This window comes from Magnolia sinica, chromosome 5, assembly GCF_029962835.1.
Source record: "Magnolia sinica isolate HGM2019 chromosome 5, MsV1, whole genome shotgun sequence".
In the NCBI taxonomy this organism is placed as follows: domain Eukaryota; kingdom Viridiplantae; phylum Streptophyta; class Magnoliopsida; order Magnoliales; family Magnoliaceae; genus Magnolia; species Magnolia sinica.
The window spans coordinates 19,734,657-19,751,619 of NC_080577.1; positions in this window are offsets into that span (position 1 = coordinate 19,734,657).

A 16,963-nucleotide genomic window follows, 5' to 3' on the forward strand; every position below is an offset into this window, starting at 1 on the left:
CCTATAACGTGGTCCCCGAGATCTGTGTCTCTGCACTTTTGGGCCCTTGCCCTAAAATGGATGACATGGATATAAGACATATATTAAGATGGGCCCCACAGTTAGGGATCCACCCACCTCACTGGATTTGAGGATCGGCATCCATTTATTTTTTTTTCCGTATGATTTTTGAAAGCAGGTTGTGGCTTTGGTGGGCTCCACCTTAGCGTTGATGTTAAATCACTCTAACCATCAAGTGTGTCACCACACGTTGCGCTGATGGTGTAAAAATGATTTTCATCCATGATTCAAGCAGATCATAAGATTGGAAATGGTATACAAGACAATGTTGGCCCTCTAAACTGTTTCTCTTGGTGTGGCCCACTTGAATCATAAATGGGCCTAATTGTTGGGCCATCTCTTGCAATGGTTTCTTTTTGTGTGACCCACCTAAATCACGAGTCAACTTAATTTTTAAACTTTATCCTAATGTAGGATCTCTCTCGCTCTCTCTCTCTCTCTCTCTCTCTCTCACACACACACACACACACACACACTATATATATATATATATGGGAAATGGTTCTATGCGCGTAACGCCCTGGAATTCGGGGCTCGCACATACACTCAATTCCCGAGTTCCCGGGTGTCACTTATAACCGATTTTCCTTAATATGCATTTAATCGGGTTTAAATGCGCAGCCTGGAGCTCATGGATCATGAAGCACAAATGCACCTGTCGACTGAAATGAAAGAGAACTAACACACACACACACACACACACACACATATATATACACACACACACACATATACATGACCAAGAAAAATAATAAAGGGTCTCACGTGGTGTCACCCAACAAAATCACAAAGAATAATATGTCAAAAAAGAATAGAGTTGAGCCCTCTGCGCAACGATCCAACGTGCCATCTACAGGTCCGATGAGGGCCCGTTTATCAACTAGAAGAAAGAGATCTCGTCCTCCTCCTCGAGGCTCGCATCGCCAGGCACCACGAAATCTGTATTATCTGCATTTATGAACGGGTCTGGTTGGTGTTTTAAAACACCGTCCCAGAGTGGGAATGAGTGATCAACTCAGTGGGTGCTATTTGCCATAAGTTGTAACAAGCATCAATTATAATAAAAATTTAATGAAAAATAACCATTCACAAACACCTAACTAGTCTTATTAATGCACATGCATGGTGGATGATATGATGTATCCCCTCGCCACAACTCTCCCTCGAGCGACTCCGTCTAACGATCGCGTATGTCAACACTCCCTCAGAGCGACCTCGACTGCCGAGTCTCCAACCTAGCTAATGCGTGCAATGATGATGTTAACCGGGTTCTTAGTTAGGTCCATTCATCCAGCAGATTTGGGAATCTGATACACCCCACGTATCAAATACCCTGAACTAGTTGCGAGGCCAAGGCCTTCCAATGTGTGAGGCCGAGACCCCGCGATCCTTGACCCCGTCGGGTTTCCCCCATCCCCGACTTCAAGCACATGGGGGGTGCTTAAGGTGGGATTGCTAGTAGTCACTACGAGGAGGCGCGTCACCCAAGCGTAGGCCGATAGCTCGGACACAGTGTCCCATTCCACCATGCCCGGATCCCGAGACTGTGGATCAATATTTCATTCAGTATCGATGGGCTACAACGGTGGTGTAACAACCCGTCCAACCAGTACAGTGTCCTGGGGCGTCCACATAGGATTTTTCACAGGACTGATCGTTTAAAACACACGCGGTGGGGGTGTCATAAGCTAATTAACCTAAGATTAGCCCATTTAAATAAACCTGACGGGCCATGACAAGACCGAGTGCGGGCCGCCAAGCCGGATGACCCTTTACACTGAGCTACAGCCCGTACGGGCTGTACCGCGACGCGGGAAGGTTAGAAAAATCTAAAAATTTAGGGAACCATAGAGCTCACTGGGCTTGTGGACCATCGCGGACCGTAGACCCAGCAGACACCCATAAGTGGGATCTAGCACTGACTAAATGCACCCCACCAATGCCAGGACCAAAATCTGGTGCTTGCAAATGAAGCCGAGATACCAGCCTATCCAACCATCGGATCTCTTTCATATTTACGGTGGAGGTCTAATGAATTTTCCTACACCCGTTCACCAACTCTGGGACCCGATCGTGGAATGATGACCGTCGAACACAAATCGGACCCGTACGACCAAACCCCAAGTCCGATCGTCCCCAAATTTTGCATGGCCTTTCATCGGGCCATGAAACATCTATCATAAAAATTTCATAGCCAGAGGGCCACCAGAAACACTCCAATCACCAGAACGGACCCCATAGGACCGTTTAAAGATCAGAACCGTTGACTCAAACCACACAATCGTCCATCCATTTGTTCCCAAATTTTACACGGGCCCTAATCGGGCCATAGGGCACCTACCCACCGAATTTGGTGGCCAAAGGAGTGTTAAGGCCACTCCAACTCTAAAAAGGAGACCTAGTAGGCTATTTTGAGAATTTAGGGAAACTCAAGGCCATAGGGCCCAAGTCTAGGGAATAAACCCTATCTCTCATAACTCTCTCTCAATTGCTACAACCACCAAGAGAGAAAGAGAGTGAAGGAGCTAAGTGGAGAAGATAGTGTGAGAGAAGGAGATTCAAGGTGGACCCTAGATCAAAGTGGGGCCCCAAGAGAGCCAACCCTTCCAACTCTCTACCTCTCTTACAAGGAGAAACTCTCCTCCTTGACTTCAACAACCGACCGTAGGTTGCATAGGCAAGTTTTCACCCATTCTTCATGAAATCTATGTAGGAAGGTGGGTTTGGCTTGGAATTATAACATGCAAGAGCTTATTTTAGGGATTCCGGCCGATCGACCCGAAAGCCCTCTTTCCTATGGCGTTTTCCGAATCTCCAACGAACCATAGGTGCGGACTATTACTCCTAGGTGGCCTAGCACCAATTTCAATATGAGTTTAATGATTTTGACTGCTTGGTTGATGCATTTAGAGAATATAGAGAAAACCTAGGAATTTATATTTATTTAGAGTGGTATGGAATTGTATATTTTATTTGATTTCCCCACATGATGTTGAACTTGCTTTTTACATGACTTGGTGCAAATTTGATGATCACTTGATGATGACTTGTTGGATTGCTCATATGATGATGCCCTATAGCATGTGTACCTTATTTATTTCCTGTGTAATTTGTTTCCATGAGTTGTAGGAAGTGAGCAACTTCCTCACCAACACATACAACACACATGCATCATTGCTTATAAATTGTGTTAACTTGCTTATTAGAAGAATCTGAATTATATGATTGAGGTGTGAGAACATGATGATGATTTTGCTAGTTGATAACCCTGTCCATTGACATGTTGTGGACTACCATCCAAACCCTAGGGTTGGTCAAGAAAACAAGGAGAGTTAAGGCGGTCCCGTTGGTAGGACCGCCTTGAGGCTATACCTGTGGATATGGGCGAGTGCGTGTGGGCGACAGTAGTTAGACTGCATGGGTTGCTTGCACCCGATGTCGATCCGCCATGCACTTGCCTGGACTCGTGCGGTCTAGCCTACTGTTTGACCAATCTTGATTGTTAACCCTGTTTGCTCACACTTGTATGGAACCTGGGACACCCTACAACCGTTGTAGCTTATCAATAACCCACTTGGAATTGGTCCACAGCCTCGTGAGCCAGGCATGGTGGAATGGGACACTGTGTCCGAGCTGTCGGCCTACGCTGGGGTACCGCGCCTCCCCGTAGTGACCGCGAGTGATCCCTTTTTCTTGGCACTCCTCATGTGCATTAATAAGATTACTTCAACGTACGTGATTGTCTGATTTTCATTAAGACCATATTAAAATTGATGCCTGTGATAACTTGAGGTTAATAGCACTCACTGAGTTGATCACTCACTCCCACTCTGGGACGGTGTTTTAAAACACCAACCAGACCCATTCATAGATGCAGGTGTCTCGGGACTGGAGGAGCCTGGCGAGACGAGCTTGGACGAGGAGGACGAGCTATCATCTTCCAGCTGATGGAGGGTTCTCCGCCTGCTTGATCGGCGGGATTGGGATGGCTGGGCGGTGGGCTCGGTCTTATTCTTTTGGGACATAGTATTCTTTTATTGTTTGGATTGGGCAACGCCTTGTGCGACCTATTTATGTTTTGGACTTGTATATATATATGTGTCAGACCTCTTTCATTTCAACAGACTTACGTGTTCATGTTTCATGTTCAGAGAATCTCAGGCTGCGCAACTTAAACAGATTTAATGCATATAAATGAAAATCTGTTAATAGTAACTCTCGGAAACTTGGGAGTTGAGCGGATGCGCGACCCCCGATTTTCAGGGCGTTATAGGTGGTAGGGTATTCCAGTTTCCATACATATGTGAGCAAACAAGGTTAACCAACCAGGTGGGTCAGCCAGTGGACTAAACCGCACAAACCCAGGCAAGTATGTGGCAGAACGACATCGGGTACAAGCGACCCATGTAGTCTAACTACTGCCACCCACACGTACTCGTCTAAACCCATGGGTTTAGCTTCAAGGTGGTCCTACCAACAGAACCACTTTCGCTATCCTCATGTTCCTGACCAACCCAAGGGTAGGAATGGTGACTCATAGCATGCCAACTACCAATGTAACATCAAGCATATTCAACACCATGTTCTCATGTTGCTTAACATACAATTCAAATTTCTCTAACACGCAAAATAATAATATCATGAATAAGGTGTATGTGTGTGGTGTGGGTTGGTGAGGAAGTTAAGCACTTCCTACACCTCAAAGGATCAAATACATAAGAGCAAATGAATCATACACAATATGAAGCAACACATATGAGAAAAAGAAATCAACCAAACATGAGCATGTAATCATCCATATACTAGATCATGAGAGGCAAGATTTAACATCAAAGAGAACTAAATATGTCATTCCATACAATCCAACAACATACCATTCCTAGGTTCCTCTAGATTCTTCCATACAACATACCAAGCAAACAAAATCATTAAACTCCAACTATAATTGGTGCTAGGCCACCTAAGGATAATAGTCCGCACCTTAAGGAGAGGTTTCTATTCTTTGAGATCTTAGGGTTTGGGGATTTGGGTAAAACCATCATTTTCTAAATCAAAATCAAGAAAAATAACATTAATGCCTAGAAATATACACTAAGTTGCTCTATTGAAGGGAAATATACCATTCTTACCTCCACTTCTTGGCATGGGTGGGTTTGGTGGAGGCTTCCTTGGAGAATGGGTAAAGAGTTGCAAGGTTGAGCTTCCTTAGGCCCCACCTCCTACCACATACTCCTTTCCTTTCTTCCTCTCTCTTTCTCCTACTTTCTTCTCTTTCTTTTCTCCCTTTTCTCTCTTCTCTCCTTCCTTCTCTAGGGCAATTTCGTATGGGGAGAAGGGTGCCCCAAATGAGGCCCTTTTATAATGCCAGATTTGGTGGAAATGGCCCCAAGTGTTGGGTTTTTACTATATTAACCATATGGGAGAGTTTTTCTAGCCTCTAGGGCCCACTATGGGGTGTACAAGTCCATATACACCGCAGAATAGTTAGCCTTAATGATGATCTACGTATGGATACGATCGGCCCGCCATTTGGATGCGCCGATCGACAGATATGATTAGAAATCTATTCAACGATCACCGATGGTCGATCGGGGCCGCGGCTACACGAATATGAGTAGGAAAATATCCTTAATCCACGTGTGAAGTTTGGTCACAAACAGACGGTCCGAAATCCTCAACTTTGCATAAGAGTGGACGACTCAATTCACTTAAGTTCCAGCTCCTTTCTTTAGGGTATTTGCGCTTCTCATGCACTCATCCTTTAGCTCAAGTTGAGCGGTTCTGGACAATACCCAGGTTTGATTCCCGGGATGGACGTCAAGTCCAGTGAGACGAGCATTATTCTATAGTTTTGGAACTAGTGGCCCACCAACGAGCGGTCTAAATCTCGTTTAGAAAATCGAGGCATTTTTGGTGGCCCTCTGGCCATGAAACTTATAAGATAGGTGCTCCATGGCCCGTTGAAGGGCCATACAAAATTTGGGGTCGATCGGATATGGGGTTTGGTCGCACGGGTTCGATTTGCGATCAACGGTCACCGTTCCATAATCGGGTCCCAAAGTTTGTGGATGGGCGTAGAAAAATACATTAGACCCTCATCATAAATTATGAAGAAATCCAACGGTTGAATTGTCTTACATTTCAGTTTTATTTACATATGCCAGATTCCAATTTTGGCATTAGTGGGGCGCATCTGGCAAGTGCCAGATTCCACTTCTGGGTGTCCACTGGGTCTGTGGTCCGCGTTGGTCCCCAAGCCCATTGAGATCTATGCTCCCTTAAATTTTTATAATTTTCTAACCTTCCTATGTCGCGGTATAGCCCGCACGGGCTGCTGCCAAGTGTAAATGACCATTTGGCTTGACGGCCCGCACTTGGCCCAATTACAACCCCACTGGTCTACTCTAATGGGCTAATCCTAACTTAATTTAGTTGTGGCACCAAACCATGAGTAGTTTAAACGAACGGTCCTGCGGCAAATCTTACGAGGACACCTCAGTACACTGTTCTGGTTGGACGGGACGTTACATGATTAACCGGACTTGTGTAGTTCTTCACTGGTACACCCTTGTATAAACTAACATTGAGTGTTAATGGTCATTAAGTGATATTATAAGTTAATTAATAGAAAAATTTTCAAAGATTTTTAGAAATCTAAAATAGTGAAAATCCGGGACGTTACAATCTACCCCCCTTAAAAACAATTTCGTTCCCGAAATTGCCTAAGGGTAATAAATAAAGATATTATCATTTCGATTACCTAAGTTTTTATTGATTACATGTTTATATGCGTGGTAGGGTGCATACTAACTATACTAGCCTTACTTATTATATTCTACCCCTCTTAAAAGTTTTCACCTTTGAGGTTTGAAAACAAATGTTAAAATCATTATTATCGTACTAAGTGGTTTGTTGATAAAGTTTACCTAATAGTGGTATATTCTAGTATTTCTGATTGGGCTAATACGGAAAACAGTTGTGGTAGGCTTTGATCCAATACGTCGATTGTCCGTCTGACCAGGGCAGACAACTCGTTGTATCCCTTTCTAATCCTGATGGATCCTGGTTTTCTGCTCGGTCAAAGCAGTGAGTCTATTAGTAGTCGCCCAGGATTGAGAATTGGGTCAAGCCGCGAATGCTTCGTAAGTGTATACTTCCGTAATTCTGTAGTCCGATCAATTTAAATGTTTAGGGAACAGCCATTATTGGAAGGTTTAAATATCCTATTTATAAGGTTGTCCTTTGAGTCTTGGTCCGAGAGAGTTCTCATTTTAATTCTTGTCTAACTTAGTGATTTAAATCTCCCACGATGCTTATGGTCAAATGATTATCCTAAAAAGGTTTCTAGTAGTATAAAATCTTATATGTATATCACCATTTCGATCTCATGTCTAGTGGGTTAGGAGCAGACTGCACTTTAGTTTTATAAATTTCAAGAATGAATGAATAGTCGAAAGTTTTAAAGTATTCTGGTGGTTTGAAGTGCTAATAACATTAATAAGGACGCAGTAAGGCAATCATACATACAAGCATTCACAAGGCAACAAAAAAAAATTTCAAGGCAATTCATATATTCATATTGGATTCAAAGTGTCATTAGTATGGCCAATTACATCTTACAGTATGGATTTCAGCATAGATATTCCAAACATAAGGGAAATACAATCTAGTCAAGCAAAAGTTCTAATTATCCTTTAATACATGGAAATAGTCCTAACTGACTCAAAACAATCTACTAGTTATTTGTGTGTTAAGCTTCTATTCTTCTGGGTCGGATGAGGGTGGGGGTGCTTCTTCCCCATGAGGGAAAGAATCACCGAAATGGAGAAGAAGGAGGCAACAGTTGCTAGGAATGTCACTTCTCTCGGCAAGGAAATGGATTGTTGATGAGAATGTTTTTAAAAAAATGAAATGGGTTTAGTATTGGATTTATAAAGGGGGTTTGAGATGGGTTTGAAGTAGATCTATAATGGGAGAGTTCTCTCTAGGGTTTAGAAGGGATTGTGACCCTAGAAAGGCCGCGGGAATGAAAAGAGGAAGAACATCATCTCTTCAATGTGGTATGAATCTTGATTACATAAGAAAACTTACAATATTTTAGTGAAGTCTGCATCGAATATGAACTTAGAAAGAATTAAACAATCAAACTCAACCCTATTCAAGAGTCAAAGTTCAACAGTACTAGAAACTATTTGAAGTAGAAAAATATACTAAAAATAATCTAATTTTAATCATACAAGACGATTTCTATCATAGTTAGAAGTAATTTTTTTAAAAAAAATAAAATACTAAAACCCAAATATAGAAAAAAATACACTTGGTTCATTGGCAACCCACAGGGCATCAATCTTTATCTGTTAACTGATGTTATGGATATACCAGAAATTTCAAGGAAGTTATTCCATGAAATTAAGCATTTCGGCACATTTTGTAGGTTAAGAGGTTCCTACGTGTATAGAAAATTCTAGAGTGGTAAAAGAATGTATTGTAGAGACTACGTAGGATTATCTAGATGGTTTTTAAAGTTTTCTTAGCAGCAGGATGACAACGTAAGCTTTATCTTAACTATCCATGTAAGGTAGCTAAAAGGATCTTAGGTCTACATAAGGAAGACGGGTCCTCATTTGTAACTAAGCAAATAAACCTCATTCTTCAGTTCTAGTATAACAAATTCGCTTACCTTGAAGGCCCTCTTATGTTACTCTACTCTCCAAAATAGCGTGACTGCACTATAGTGGTAGGCTGACTCATTCGCAACAAGGGTGTGTGCGAATGCTTCATAGTCTGCACTTAGAGAAGTACTCGAGATATGACACACTAGGATCCAGGAGCCGGCCATGGAGGAACCTCACATTGACTACCATCGCATTTTGACATGGTCCCATCTAGTACTAAACCCAACACAACTATTACATGCACACCTCAAATAGTAAAGCCGAGCAAGCAAATTACACGATAGAATCAAACGAGCTATATCATGTATATACAAATATATATTTTAAATCTCACTTTCCTTACAATAGGTTTTAATCAACGAAGTATAATTAACCTCATTCGGCAAAATAGCCTTCTCACCCATTAACAGCAAAATGTCCAATGCAACTTCTGTATTACCCAACTCACACCATCCATCAATCAATAAATTACAAGTAACCACATTTTGGCTCAAACCTCTTATCTTTTACACCTGCAACAAACTTAGCTGGCCTATGCATCATCCCATTCTTAAAGCAAACATTCACCATCGTTGTAAAAGTGAAAAGATCAGGCATGATCCCAACTCAAATTATCTGATCATACATATGAATCGCTACACGGGCTTCACGGCTCCTAACCAAATTACTGAAGAGACTGTTACAGGATCTCAAAATAGGCCTCATCCACACCTCCCCATATTATGGAACATGTAGAGTGCATTCTTTGACATGCCATTTTCCACCTATACCTATATATATATATATATATATATATATATATAGTGGTGGGAGTTCAATCCTCACTATGTGGTTCACTTCAGCCATCTATTTGTTTGGCTCATACCCTAAAATAATTCGGAAAAACTAAATGAACGACATGGATATAATCCATATATGGCATTGGCCCCACGAAGCCCTTGGATTTGAGAGAGGTGACTGGAATAGGGAGGAAATGGGTTGGGATTTGGAAGCCTAAGGACTTGTTTGGTTTGTGGAATTGAATGGTGTTGAATTGTATTAGATGGGATTAACATCATTATTTCACAATGATTGCATGTCTAGAAATATCATGGTATTGCAGCCATCTAATCCCATGTTTGGGATAAAAAAAAATTACCACGGAAAACACCGGATTAAGCTAAATCGTGTTTGGTGGACCATGAAATTTGTAATCAGCAAACAAAATTCACAACGGATGTCGTTCATTTGTACACATATATAATCAGAATGTCACATGTAAGTGGTGCATATGGATGGATGGCATGGTTTAACGCATACCTCAATGTAGGGCCTACATGTGTAGTAGATTTCAAAATCCATGGAATTCATGCATGGGATCAAATGCAATTTCATGGAACTAAATGCAATTCCATCCCACCTAATCTTACCCTTTCCATCCTCTTCAATGTTGGATGTAATTACACAGACCAAATGCAATTTCATCCCACCTAATCCTATCAAATACCATGTGCTAAACACCCCTTAAGGGCCTGTTTGGTCAATAGAATTAGAGCCCCCTGGATTTAGAACCCCCAGGATTCTCCCAATGTGTTTGGACAGTGGTATTAAGTAGTATTAAATGGGATTGCATTACTAATCCCACTTTAAAATTGGAAATGACATGTTTAGAAGGAATTTGAGACAAGATTAAAATTAACTTTCTAGGCTGTGGAAAATGAGCCTTGTGTTAGAAAGTGTGAGATGGGATTACCAATTCCATGGATGATGGATTTTTGCTTCATCTAGTTCAATTCAAGTGCTATTTGAAAGTATATCCTTGCCACTTTAGCTACTAAAATATTATTTTTTTATAATTTTTATATTGATTCATTAATAATTTAAATTTTATTCTACAAAATTTTATTTTATTTCAAGCTTCATAAAAATCATGAAAATTCTACAAGTATCAATCATTTAATACCAATGATTTTCTATTTGTTTCTAAAATACCTCTATTTCTGGTAATGTCTTTCATATTTACAGTAACTAAACGAGTTTCTAAATTTTTATAGTAAGTTATCAGTAAGTTTACTCTCATATTACAAAATTTCATCGCATGTTGAGTTATAGAAAAATTATTAAGACCTTAGAATTGACATTTGTCTGAAACTAACAATTTTTTTTTTGTATGATTGCAAAAATATCTCTATTTCTTATAAGGTTTCTTGTACTTTCAGTAAGTAAATTATTTTTAAAATTTTTATAATATTTTATCATTAAGTTTAAAGACATCTTACAAAATGTCATCTCATTTGGAGTTGTAAATAAATTATTAAAATTTCAGGAGCAACAGCTGTCCGAAATTAATAATTTTTTATAGTTGTAAAAACATATTAATTTTAACTATATTATAATTTTTATTTTATTTTATTCTTATTTTTATATAAAACTAGACTTATCAAGCTTCAATATGGCTTTTGAATCATCTAAATCGGAGTTGCAACGAATGAGATATGAATTTTTAAAGTTGACCTAAAATTGTAGAAAATTCCAGCGGGCCAACTTGGGCCGGGCGGGGTCATGCCGGCCCATTGGAGAGTTGGGCGGGGTCACGCCGGGCCTCTGAACCGTCGATCTTTCGACGCGCGTATCTCGCAAACCAGAATGAGTTATTTAACGTGCCATATATGAATTTGGGGTAGAAGAAGCCGATCTACGCAATGAGCCTAGTGGTTTCACAAGGTTCTTCCTGGTTAGCAGTCAAAATCTGATTTTTCTATAATTTTTTTCACTTTCGGTAAATTTTCATTCACCCTTAAGTCTTCGTCCCAGAGCAGGTCGGAATTATCAAATTTGGCATGGTATTCACTCATTTGGTCTAGAACGATGTTTCCGACCGTCAAATCTTTCGATTTCCAACTCGTTCCTACCAATGTACCCGGGAAATTCAAGAATAGGGTGATGCCAGGTGAATATTTAAAGAGATATGTTGGAAAGAGAGATTTTGACTTATGCCTGTCTCGCTAAGGGCATTTAGTTGTACTAAATGGGGTTGCAATGCTACTCCCAACTCAAGATTTGGGAATGGCATGTGGGGAATGGGTGTGGGACGAAATTTAAATCTTATTTCATAGGCTTTGTAGAATGAGTCTTGTGTTGGAAGGTGTGATATGGGATTTTCAAGTGTAATTGAAAGGAAATCTCGCAATTTACCTTTAATTGCATGCATCCCAAACCTGGTATTAGAAAACATGAGATACAGACAATCTAAAGATAATACCTTACACATGTATGTATTGCTACTCTTACCATTCCATTCACCTTAATCCTACCTAACACAGTTGGCTAAGCGGGCCCTTAAGGATTAGATTGCCTAGACTACCTAAATTTCCTACTTAGTTGGATCGGGTCTCGCCGTTAAGTTCCTGACTTCTTGCCCAGGAATGGGTTGAAACGTGTCGTAAGGCTCCCAGGTCGAATTCTAATATTGTTATCTTCTCTCTCCTCAGCCTAAGCCATTCGTAAGGCTCTTGGACCCATTTTCTAGCATTACTACTTACTCTCGCTACCCAACCCTAACACTCTAGGAGTCTTACCTTCCATCTAGGAGCGACAGTTCAGGGACTAGGGTGGTTCTTAGCATTTTTGTGTTTTCTATTGCGTTTCCTCTCAAGTCAGCGGACGCGTTAGTAAGTTTATGACCCATGGCCCAATTGATTCCAAACTATTGCTTTGATACCAACTTGTAACGCCCTGGAATTCGGGGTTTGTGCATACACTCGACTCCCGAGTTCCAGGGTGTCACTTATAACCGATTTTCCTTAATATACATTTAATCGGGTTTAAATGCGCAGCCTGGAGTTCCTGGAACATGAAGCACAAATGCACCTGTCAACTGAAATGAAAGAGAACTAACATATATATATATACACACACACACACACATATACATGACCAAGAAAAATAATAAAGGGTCGCACATGGTGTCACCCAACAAAACCACAAAGAATAATATATCCAAAAAGAATAGAGTTGAGCCCTCTGCGCAGCGAGCTAACGTGCCATCTACATGTCCGATGAGGGCCCATTCATCAGCTGGAAGTAAGAGATCTCGTCCTCCTCCTCGAGGCTCGCATCGCCAGGCACCACGAAATCTGTATCACCTGCATCTATGAACGGGTCTGGTTGGTGTTTTAAAACACCGTCCCAGAGTTGGAGTGAGTAATCAACTCAGTGGGTGTTATTTGCCATAAGTTGTAACAAGCATCAATTATAATAAAAATTTAATGAAAAGCAACCATTCACAAACACCTAACTAGTCTTATTAATGCACATGCATGGTGGATGATATGATGTATGCCCTCGCCACAACTCTCCTTCGAGCGACTCCGTCTAATGATCGCGTATGTCAACACTCCCTCAGAGCGACCTCAACTGTCGAGTCGCCAACCTATCTAATGCGTGCAATGATGATGTTAACCGGGTTCTTAGTTAAGTCCATTCATCCAGCAGATTTGGGAATCTGATACACCTCACGTATCAAATGCCCTGAACTAGTTGCGAGGCCAAGGCCCCCTAGTGTGTGAGGCCGAGACCCCGCGATCCTTGACCCCGTCGGGTTTCCTCCATCCCTGACTTCAAGCACATGAGAGGTGCTGAATGTGGGATCTCTCGCGGTCACTACGAGGAGGCACGTCACCCCAGCGTAAGCCGACAGATCGGACACAGTGTCCCATTCCACCATACCCCGCTCCCGAGACTGTGGATCAATATTCCATCCGGTATTGATGGGCTACAACGGTGGTAGGGTGTTCCAGTTTTCATACATATGTGAGCAAACAAGGTTAACCAACCAGGTGGGTCAGTCATTAGACTAAACCACACGAGCCCAGGCAAGTATGTGGCAGAACGACATCGGGTACAAGCGACCCATGTAGCCTAACTACTACCGCCCACACGTACTCGTCCAAACCCATGGGTTTAGCCTTAAGGTGGTCCTACCAACGGAACCACCTTCGCTATCCTCATGTTCCTGACCAACCCAAGGGTAGGAATAGTGACTCATAGCATGCCAACTATCAATTAACATCAAGCATATTCAACACCATGTTCTCATGTTGCTTAACATACAATTCAAATTTCTCTAGTACGCAAAATAATAATATCATGAATAAGGTGTATGTGAATGGTGTGGGTTGGTGAGGAAGTTAAGCACTTCCTACACCTCAAGGGATCAAATACATAAGAGCAAATGAATCATACACAATATGAAGCAACACATATGAGAAAAATAAATCAACCAAACATGAGCATGTAATCAACCATACACTAGATCATGAGAGGCAAGATTTAACATCAAAGAGAACTAAACATGTCATTCCATACAATCCAACAACATACCATTCCTAGGTTCCTCTAGATTCTTCCATACAACATACCAAGCAAACAAAATCATTAAACTCCAACTATAATTGGTGCTAGGCCACCTAAGGATAATAGTCCGCACTTTAAGGAGAGATTTCCATTCTTTGAGATCTTAAGGTTTGGGGATTTGGGTAAAACCACTATTTCTTAAATCAAAATTAAGAAAGACAACATTAATGCCTAAAAATTTACACTAAGTTGCTCTATTGAAGGGAAATATACCATTCTTACCTCCGCTTCTTGGCATGGGTGGGTTTGGTGGAGGCTTCCTTGGAGAATGGGTAAAGAGTTACAAGGTTGAGCTTCCTTAGGCCCCACCTCCTACCACATACTCCTTTCCTTTCTTCTTCCTCTCTCTTTCTCCTCCTTTCTCCTCCTTTCTCTTCTTCCTTTTCTCTCTTCTCTCCTTCCTTCTCTAGGGCAATTTCGTATGGGGAGAAGGGTGCCCTAAATGAGGCCCTTTTATAATGCCAGATTTGGTGGAAATAGCCCCAAGTGTTAGGTTTTTACTATATTAACCCTATGGGAGAGTTTTTCTAGCCTCTAGGGCCCACTATGGGATATACAAGTCGATATATACTGTAAAATAGTTAGCCTTAATGATGATCTACGTATGGATACGATCGGCCCACCATTTGGATGCGCCGATCGACAGATATGATTAGAAATCTATTCAACGATCACCGATGGTCGATCGGGGCCGCGACTACATGAATATGAGTAGGAAAATATCCTTAATCCACGTGTGAAGTTTGGTCGCAAACAAACGGTCCAAAATCCTCAACTTTGCATAAGAGTAGACGACTCAATTCACTTAAGTTCCAGCTCCTTTCTTTAGGGTATTTGCGCTTCTCATGCACTCATCCTTTAGCTCAAGTTGAGCGGTTCTGGACAATACGCAGGTCCGATTCCCACGATGGACATCAAGCCTAGTGAGACAGGCATTATTCTATAGTTTTGGAACTAATGGCCCACCAACGAGCGGTCTAGATCTCGTTTAGAAAATCGAGGCATTTTTGGTAGCCCTCTGGCCATGAAACTTATAGGATAGGTGCTCCATGGCCCGTTGAAGGGCCATGCAAAATTTGGGGTCGATCGGATATGGGGTTTGGTCGCACGGGTCCGATTTGCGATCAACGGTCACCGTTCCACGATCGGGTCCCAGAGTTTGTGGACGGGCGTAGAAAAATACATTAGACCCTCATCATAAATTATGAAGAAATTCGACTGTTGAAATGTCTTACATTTCAGTTTTATTTACATGTGCCAGATTCCAATTTTGGCATTGGTGGGGCGCATCTGGCAAGTGTCAGATTCCACTTCTAGGTGTCCACTGGGTCCGTGGTTCGCGTTGGTCCCCAAACCCAGTGAGATATATGCTCCCTTGAATTTTTATAATTTTCTGACCTTCTCATGTCGCGATATAGCCCGCACGGGCTGCTACCAAGTGTAAATGGCCATTTGGCTTGACGGCCCACACTTAGCCCAATCACAACCCGACTGGTCTACTCTAATGGGCTAATCCTAACTTAATTTAGTTGTGGCACCAAACCATGAGTAGTTTAAACGAACCGTCCTGCGGCAAATCTTACGAGGACGCCTCAGTACACTGTTCTGGTTGGACAGGACGTTACATGATTAACCGGACTTGTGCGGTTCTTCACTAGTACACCCTTGTATAAACTAACATTGAGTGTTAATGATCATTAAGTGATATTATAAGTTAATTAATAGAAAAATTTTCAAGGATTTTTAGAAATCTAAAACAGTGAAAATCCGGGACATTACAATGCGAACTCATGAAAACTTCTTATGAGGTCGACCTATGTGGGCCCCACCATGATGTGTGTCAAACATTAACACAGTGCATTTGATGGGTCCTTGTTAAATCATGGGATTTCCCAAAAATCAGCCGTATACGGAACTAAGGTGGGCCATACCATCTAAAATCATATGAGGACATGCCTCAAATATATAAAAGCACTCGATGGAGCCCACATGAAACTTGGATGCATTTGAAACTTGGTCTGACCCCTCATCCAAGTGGGACACACATAATGGATGGGCTGGATTTGTGAACCACATCTCAATGTGACCAACAAATGATTATGAATGTTTTATGGGATGGTAACCGCTCTCAACTTTTGTACGTGGTGTGGCCCACACAAGTCATTAATTAACTTGATTTTTAAGCCCGAAGGCCCACCATGGAATAGTGTATTTGACTGATGGGGTAGATGTTCGACACGCATCACGGTAGGCCCACACAGCACGACCTCATGAGTAGATGTTGAATTTTAGTACTTGTAAGTACTAAAAAATTTATTAGGTAATTCATTTGAAAAAAATTTGATACACACACACTAAAATCTATTTAGTAAACACATATTATAAATGCTTGAAAATTACTAATTTATCCTATTTGTCTTTGTTATTTTAATTTTTACTTTTTATAAAGTATTAGACAAAATCTGTCATTTTCTTGTTACTAAATTTGGACATTTATGCTGAATATATATATATATATATATATATATATATATATAGAGAGAGAGAGAGAGAGAGAGAGAGAGAGAGAGAGAGAGAGAGAGAGAGAGAGAGAGAGAGAGAAATCTTTCAATTATAAATCCCCACATTGTTCTTGATAGAATATAACATTTGATTGATATCTTTGAACTCGATAATTAATAAGAAAAATACAACAACATTTTATATTTAATTTATAAAAGCCCATTTAATAATTAAAATTAAAATTAAAATTATTATTATTATTATTATTGACATGTCCTATTCAGAGCAGACCTAATATTGAGAGTATTATTGATCATATGACCACTGGACCC